Raw genomic sequence first — 6418 nt, forward strand, 5'->3', positions numbered from 1 at the left:
GAAGGTCCCTCCTGATTTATCTACGTGGTCTTTTGGTCTCAGTTCACGACAACCCTTGTACTTATTTTCCCTCAAAACTCAAAGATGGGTTTCTGAGTTATGTAATAATGAACTTCATCCTTTTGTACAAATTAAACCAGAAATTATCAAGCAGTAGGTAAATGAAAAACTGGGTTAGAAAAAAGAAAGAAAGAAAGCTGACCAATCTCTAGCAGGCTCAGCTTTTTAGAGACAGAGATTAAGGTGCATGTAGTCAATTGGTATGAAGGTCACCAAACAAAATGTCGCAATCTTAAAGTGCCATTGACGTGTAGGCGACGTGCAGCTGCAGCTTCAGACTAATCCATGTGGTTTACTCATTGTTTTCCACAAAATCACTTGTAAATGTACGTTATGATTGTCTATTATACTTGCAGCAAAATTATCCAAAAAGTTAGATTTTTTTTTCTGTAAATTGAGATAAATACACTTAAATAACATACCTTTTTTTTTTTTTTAATTTAGCTCCCTATACCCAGCTTTTGTTATAGAAGTGACCCACAAGCTCAAAAATTCCATAATTGGTTTCTTAGGAGAGAAATGAGCTATGACAAATCTGTCCTTTAATTACTCATTATCCACCTGCTGAAATGATTTAAATTACCACCTTGTGTCTATTGGAAACTGATTATTATGGGAAAGAACTGAAAGCCACTAGCCACCACATGTACCTTTAGCTTTCTAAGTCAAAATCAGAAGGAAGTGTTCCTCGAACCAGGACCTCCAGTCACTTCCTCTTGTTTCTGTCTGACCTGTTGTTTTCCTGTTGGCAATGACAGCTCCTTGCAAAGCAAACAGCTTCCCACTCTAAATGGAAATGCCCGTCTTCTCAGTACAGGTTGCAAACACAAAGCTCCCTGAGAGTCATTTAGGGAGTGAATCACACTCAGCAATCTATAAGCACAAAGCTGACCTTTAAACCCCAGCCTTTAATAGAGCATGGGGTTATTTTATTTTGTGTTTTCTCAACAGTTCCAGGGTCACCAGGGTCTGGGCTTAATGAGGTGGGGCAAGCTGGGCAACCTTGTTCCAACTCCCATGTTGCAACTGATGGAAGGGGGTTGGGGGCTGGGCTAATGGTAGGCCTCCAGCCCCGACATCAAGTGCGCCCAGTATTGCATACTGCTGGAACTTGTTTCTGAGTCTGTAGCATCTAGAGGTCACTGGATGACATACATCTGATAGCTGGCCCTTAGCTAGCAACTTTGGCAGAGACGAGAAAGGGTCCTGGGGGCGGGTAGAGAAGTTTTTCCTCTTAGCTTCTGCCCTATCACAGTGCTGTGCCCAGTGAGAGCCTAAGGCAAAATGAAAAATCAGTAATACTGATCCAGCTTTTACTAAAAATTTGATATTTTGTTCATCAGGAAACCCTGGTGGCGTAGTGGTTAAGTGCTATGGCTGCTAACCAAAAGGGTCGGCAGTTCAAATCCACCAGGCGCTCATTGGAAACTCTATGGGGTAGTTCTACTTTGTCCTGTAGGGTCACTATGAGTCGGAATCGACTTGACGGCAACAGGTTTTGGTTTGGGTTTGTTCGTCATGGATTTTTTGCTTTAATTTTCATTTTTTAAAAACTGTTGCATTAAAATATTATTTATCTTGATTAACGGAGGTTTTTTTTGGCGCTTCCAAGGTGAGTGTCTCCCTCTCCTTACCCTAGCTCTAGTCTTGTCCTTTCTGTCACCTCACTGTTTCCAGCTTTTATCTTAATCATCAATGGAATCAGGTCCTGCCAGGGCAGTGGAGATGTTTACAGCTGAGGCAAGAAGCTCTTCACCCCAGGAGAGCACAAAGTCACATAAGAAAAACAATTGTCATTAGTGAACACCTACTACAGGCCAGGCACTTTATGTACACCCTTTCTGGTCCTCACCTCTGAGGAAAGTATAATAATCCCCAGTTAAGGAGTCGAAGTTGAGCTGAGGCTGTGAGGAAACTGCTTCTTCCTAGCTCCCCCCATCCCAGGAACTGGCCCCACCAAACACCTGGCATTGAAGCCAAAAGTCTGGGAGTTGTCCACAATTCCTCCTCTCCTCCCCACTGAGTCTATCACCAACACCTGTAACTATTCACGGTCATCTAAGTAGTAAATGGTGGAGTGAAGTTCAAAAGGCGGTCTATTTGATGACAACGCCCACATTCTTTCGCCGTATCTTCCACCATTCCAAGGGAAATCAGTCTGTGGACTGTTTGATATCCCATGGGCCAGTCCAGGACAAGACTAAATAATTTCCAAGTGCCGACAGTTCTGCAAATTTATGCTGTACATTTTGGTATGCTCTTGCATGCAAGCTCTATCTCTGGCCCAGGACACTTCTCTGAGCACCAGTTTCCAGCTGGCTGACATTTCCACCTGGATCTCTCACACAAATCTCAAACTGACCTGTCCAAAACCAGATTCTTGAACTTCCCCTCAAACCCTGCTTCTCTCCAGCATCCTCCATCTCAGGAACTGGCACCCTCAGCCACCTGCTACTCAAGCCAGAAACCTGGTGATTGTCTTTGACACCTCCACCCCTTCCCCCATCTAAACCATCACCAATCCCTGTCCATTTAAATAGTAAAAACAATAATCACAGCAACATTTATTAAGTCACTCACTCCTTACTCTTCTAATGCATACTGAGCATTATGACCTCATTTAATTTTCAAAACAGCTCTATCAGTGTTATTTCCATTTTGCTAATAAGGGAACAGAGGCATAGAGAAGTTAATTTGCCTAAAGTCATATAGCTAGTAAGAAGAGGAATTAGTGCTGTCTGGCTTTAGAGTGTGCAGTCTTAACTATTACACTCAATCTCCAAAATACACCTCACTTTACTGGCTTTGCACTAACCCCATCTTATTCTAAGCCACCCTCAACACTCATTCAAGCAACTGCAAAAGCTCCTGAATGGTCATCTTGGTTCTCTTTCTGCCCCATTTCCACACTAAATCTTCCCGAAGCAGCCAGCCTAGTCTTTTTTAAAGTTTATATCAGATCATGTCCTTTCCTCTGCTTAAAATCCTCAAAGGCATCCAACTACTTTGTGATTAAAATGCAAACTCCTAAATGTGGCCCATAAGGTCCAGAGAGAATAAACATCTCTCCCAAGATCACACACAAGTAACGAGGATGCGAATCAGAGCCTTCTATAGACCAAAGCTTTCTTTTTTTATTTTTAAGCAGCACCACACAAACGTAAGGTAGTCAATGGCACTTTGCAAAACAATCCCAGGCTTCCACCACCAAGTCTCACGCGTGGACAAGGAGTTCTAGTTAAACTATACCAAAAAACCAAAAACCAAACCCACTGCTGTCGAGTCAATTCCGACTCATAGCGACCCTATAGGACAGAGTAGAACTGCCCCATAGAGTTTCCAAGGAGTACCTGGTGGATTCGAACTGCTGACCTCTTGGTTAGCAGCCGCAGCACTTAACCATTACGCCACCAGGGTTTCCCGTTAAACTATGAACAGCAGAAAAAGGGAATCCACACAGTTATTGCTTCTTCTTGAATTCGTTTCTTCAGTAAGTCTTGACTAAGCGCTTGGCCATATATGGTGGGAATGAAGACATACTCTTTTTAAAGATAGGCTAGACTAGGAAGTTTAGATTTGGGGCTGTAATCCAAAGACTTAGGTCTTAACACATGTTGAACACTTGGACCGGTCACCACCATTGCCCAGTTCCTAAGTTGACAGGGAAGACATCACAGATGTGATGTTTAATTTGATTTTAAATTCTCCCTTCAACCTTTCCAGCAAAACACTTGTCTTCCAAAACCAAAACCAACTGCCATTGAGTTGTCTCCAGCTCATGGCCACCCCACATGTGTCAGGGTAGGACTATGCTCCATACAGTTCTTAATGGCTGATTTTTCAAAAGTAGATTGTCAGGTCTTTTTGAACCTCCAGCCTTTCAGTTAGCAGCCAAGCATGTTAACCGTTTGCATCACTCAGTGACTCCTTTTGGCTTCCTACCCTAGATCATACACCTTGTCCACCTTCCCTTCCCTATCAAACACATGGTTTTGAGCTTCTGAGAGGTCTTTAATGATCCCACGGAAACTCTGGTGGCATAGTGGTTAAGTGCTATGGCTGCTAACCAAAAAGGTTGGCAGTTCGAATCCACCAGGCACTCTTTGGAAACTCAGTGGGGCAGCTCTATCCTGTCCTACAGGATCACTATGAGTCAGAATTGATTCGATGGCAACAGGTTTGGTTTGGTTTTGGTTTTAATGATCCCCCATTTCCTTCTGTCAGCTTCAGTGAGAAATGTGAATTCAAAAAGCGATTTTGTTTCTTAGCATTACTGAGGGTTGCTGATGCAAACATGACTTAAGTCACTCCTTATGATTCAGTGTAAAACACCGGTGTTGACACAATGCTTTAAAACATAACCAGACTAGTCAACTTGTTCAGATATTAATTTTAAACCAAAAAATGAAATTTTTACTTCCATAGTCCTTGGCCCTTTCTTTCTCTCCTCCACTTCAGAAAGTCTAAACGGCCTAAAGGAATTCTGGCTTCATTCCAAGGGGATATTTTATTAATAGGCAGAGAAGAAGGAACTGTATTCTATGAGTCAATGAAATAAAGGTCTGATTTTTACTACTGCATTTCATCTAGCTGATGATGGGAAGTGGTTGTGCTCAGGCCCAGGGCTGGGTTAATGGGCTGGAGAGCATGGGGACACACTGTATTGGTATCACTATTATTGCCCTGCTCTCTGAAATATATTTTTACAGCACTTAATCAGCGGCTTCACTGATTTTCTCTGCAAGTGATTATCTTCTCACATAATTCAGTAAGAAAGAAAGCATATGGTCTTTTTAGATTCTCAGAGCAAGACACTTAAAAGTAAGTTGAACATGTATATGAAGCTTAGAGAAATGAGTTCATTCAATCTGTTCTGACCATCACCAGATAGAAACTGTCTTAAGAGGAAATCAACTTCTTCTCTATTTTACGGAACGATGAAATAGTTCTGTGCCCAACAGTGATATCAAAACCAAACCAAACTCGTTGCCGTCGAGTCTATTCCAACTCATAGTGACCCTAAAGGACAGGGTAGAACTGCCCCATAGGGTTTCCAAGAAGTGGCTGGTGGATTCGAACTTCCGACCTTTTGGTTAGCAGCCAAGCTCTTTATCACTGAGCCACCATCTTCCTATTATACAGCTTACAGTTTGTATACTATCCAGCCTTATTAATAATTCCCTTTCAGAGGTTTCATTCATTTGGCTCCTAGTTAGCATCTGTCCTATGTACAAAGCAAAAGGAGGTGAATTGTGAGTTTTTTATTTGTTTGTCATTCTAGAGATATCTTGGGGAATAGGAGGATAAAATCAGTACACAGTGTGGAGTTTGGGGTATTTTAGTGTTACAAACTGGTAGTCCTCACCTAATTACATTTCTAATTAAACGGCTGGATTACACACTATTGGAAAGAAAAGGAAGGAAAGAAGAAATAAAGGGAGGGAAGGAGGAAGGAAGGAAGGAAGAGAATGGAGTAGGGGGGAAAGGCAGATTCACAAAACCTTGAATTGATTGCCAACATAGTACACAGGTTTCAACTGAGCTTCCAGAACAAGGCAGATTAGGGAGAAAGGCCTGGCAATCTACTTCCAAAAGTCACCAATGAAAGCCTATGGATCACAATAGAACACTGTGTAACTCACTTGCTTTGGACATGTCATCCGAAGTGATCAATTGCTAGGGAAAGGCATCATATTTGGTGAAGTATAGGACCAGCGAGGGCACAGGAGACCCTCGGTAGGATGGATGGGCTCAGGAGCTGCAGCGATAGACTTGACCATGTCGGCAATTGTGAGGATGATGCAGGACTGAGCAATATTTTGTTTTGTTGTACATAAGGTCGCCATGAGTCAAACTGGGCTCAATGACAGCTAACAACAACAAAAACCTTGAGAATTTACATACAAATTCATATTTCTGTTGTCCTCTTTAAAAAACAGGAAGATGCAGGCACTTTCTTCCTGTATTCTGACAAGGCAACACTATGGAGGAGCAGCTGCCCTGTTTAGATTAGGCACACACTGGCCAGTTCACCTCATCATTCTTTGATATCTTTCCCTAACCAGCCTCTTTAAGTTCTCTTACCCACTTGGTTCCTAAAAGCATTGTGCCCCTGGGACACTCCTGATCTAGGCCGTCATTTCAGCCACTCCTACCATCAAAACGAGCTCTTGGCATTTGACCACAGCCTGGTAGCATCTTGGCCAGTGCTGTCTTGAATCACTTTTTAGCTATGATTAGGTCACTGAACTTATGTCTCTTAATGAGCACTGAAAATTCCTTAGAACAATCCCCCCTCACCCTATTATTATTTTTTAGTTTGAAAATAAACATCACAAAGATATGCAATTCCACCAAC

The 6418-nt window shown here is 42.2% G+C and overlaps 1 protein-coding gene across 34 annotated transcripts in view; it reads right to left on the reverse strand.

Annotated features, from left to right (window-relative positions):
- The window catches only part of THRB (thyroid hormone receptor beta), a 414019-nt gene that overhangs the window by 377197 nt on the left and 30404 nt on the right, over positions 1–6418 (reverse strand). The gene's annotated exons all lie outside the window — the stretch shown is intronic.

This window comes from Loxodonta africana, chromosome 27 (assembly GCF_030014295.1).
Source record: "Loxodonta africana isolate mLoxAfr1 chromosome 27, mLoxAfr1.hap2, whole genome shotgun sequence".
NCBI classification, from domain to species: Eukaryota; Metazoa; Chordata; class Mammalia; order Proboscidea; family Elephantidae; genus Loxodonta; species Loxodonta africana.